Source organism: Prionailurus viverrinus, chromosome A3 (genome assembly GCF_022837055.1).
Source record: "Prionailurus viverrinus isolate Anna chromosome A3, UM_Priviv_1.0, whole genome shotgun sequence".
NCBI lineage: Eukaryota > Metazoa > Chordata > Mammalia > Carnivora > Felidae > Prionailurus > Prionailurus viverrinus.
Genome location: NC_062563.1, coordinates 72,780,351 through 72,782,146, shown reverse-complemented (window position 1 = coordinate 72,782,146; position 1,796 = coordinate 72,780,351). Strand labels below are relative to the sequence as shown.

Genomic DNA, 1,796 nt, shown 5'->3' with positions numbered 1-1,796 from the left:
TCTCTGGTATCTGGAATTCAGGCTGTAGTCCTTGTTTTTGGATGGGTCACTGGGTGTGTGACACAGTCCATGCTTTTAACTAGATTTTTTGGTAAAGTTTACTTATTTATTTTGAGAGAGAGAGAGAGAGAGAGAGAAAGAGAGAGAGAGAGAGAGAGCAGGGGAGGGGCAGAGAGAGAGAGAGAGAGAGAGAGAGAGAGAGAAATTGAAGCTGGCTCCACAATGTCAACACGGAGCCTGATGTGGGGCTCGAACTCACAATCATGCGAGATCATGACCTGAGCCAAAATCAAGAGTCATACACTTAACTGACCGAGCCACCCAGGTGCCCTGCTTTTAACTGGATTTGCACAGAAGAATGGATGCTTGGCCCAGGTAGAACAGATAAAGTATTTGGTTTCACGTGTCACAGTACTACCCAAGTTCCTTCCCAGGATGTAGTGCCCCATGGGGTTGTACTTCTTGTCAAGCTCCCTCTTAATTTGGGCTGCATTGTCCTCCTCCATGCTCTATTTCTCCAACACCTGAGTGGCACACTCCACCGAGTCCTGTTGCATGTCCTTTGACTTATCGGCGATTTTGACCACGGCCTTCTGGTGGCACATGGTTACCAGAGAGCAGGGGGTGGCCAACTCCAATTGTCTCCTCGAGGAGGGGCCAGTGACACTCAGACCCAGTGGGAGCTACTGTTGCTACCAAAGCCATGCTACATATACTAAGAGGTAAGGATACCAAACAACCTATGCCAGCCTTGTTACCTTGTGTGGGAATCTCTCTCTTTGTCATGCTTAACGAATGTTCTTTAGTCTCTGCTTGAAGAGTGTGGATCATATACCACATGGCCAACTTCACTGTCATATTGTAACTGAACTAACCTGAGTTCGCTGCTTGGTGACTTATAGATAAAGATTATACCAGGTAGGGGCATCACACAAAGAAAGCTTCATTTACAGCAAGTAGGAGATCATGGGGAATAACTTCCAAAGCTGTGACTCCCCAAGTAGAGGTCAGTGGTTTCTTTTATTTAGGGTTAGGATGAGTATTCAGAGAGGGGAACTTTGTCATTGCATGTAGAGATGGGTATAAGGTTATGCATGTGTATTTAGGAAACATACTTATACGTGTACTGGATGTTATGTTAATGAGGTTTGTGCTCTTCCTTGAGCAGAGACTTTTGATAGAAGTAACTCTTAGGTGAAGGGAAGGAGCTATGGGCATGCTTCAAGAATGGGTATAAACTGGTTGGGGTCTTGGGCCTCTAATCTCAGGTGAAGAATGCAGGGCCTTGCTTACTTTGGAAACAGCACTGAGAGTTTGTCCCACTGATTTCTTGTCCCTGATATGGTTAGGCTGTTTCCTGGCCTGGTAGAGACAGTTATCTTTTGCATTCCCTTTCTTCCCTTAACTCATTAACTACTGAGGCATTTGTGTTTCTCTGTAACTCTGACATCTCCTAGGAATTTCTACAAGAAGTGTGTTTGGGCAAATAGAGCCAGAGACATAGGTCATACATCAGGAAAAATAGCTGGGGCCTAAAATGACTTCTCTTGTGTCCCAAAGCTGGAGACCCTCTAACTCTTTCTGCTTACAGTATCTATCCTCTGTGGGGAGGAGACAGGGTCTTCCCACTGTGCACAAGAGTGTGTACAGAGGCAGATTGTGTTATGCTGGCCTCTGGGAGAGACCTGCTGGCCATCGGGAACTGATGCCCACTATTGTAGCTGATCTTGTGGTATCTCTTCCCTATGTAAATAAAGCACTCTTCCATCCCATGCTTGACTGCCTCGTGTTCTTCT

At 45.9% G+C, this 1,796-nt stretch overlaps 1 pseudogene; it reads right to left on the bottom strand.

Moving 5' to 3' along the window:
• Window positions 1–336: 336 nt before the first annotated feature.
• LOC125162933 (dynein light chain 1, cytoplasmic-like) lies at window positions 337–664 on the bottom strand (annotated as a pseudogene).
• Between the last annotated feature and the right edge of the window lie 1,132 nt (window positions 665–1,796).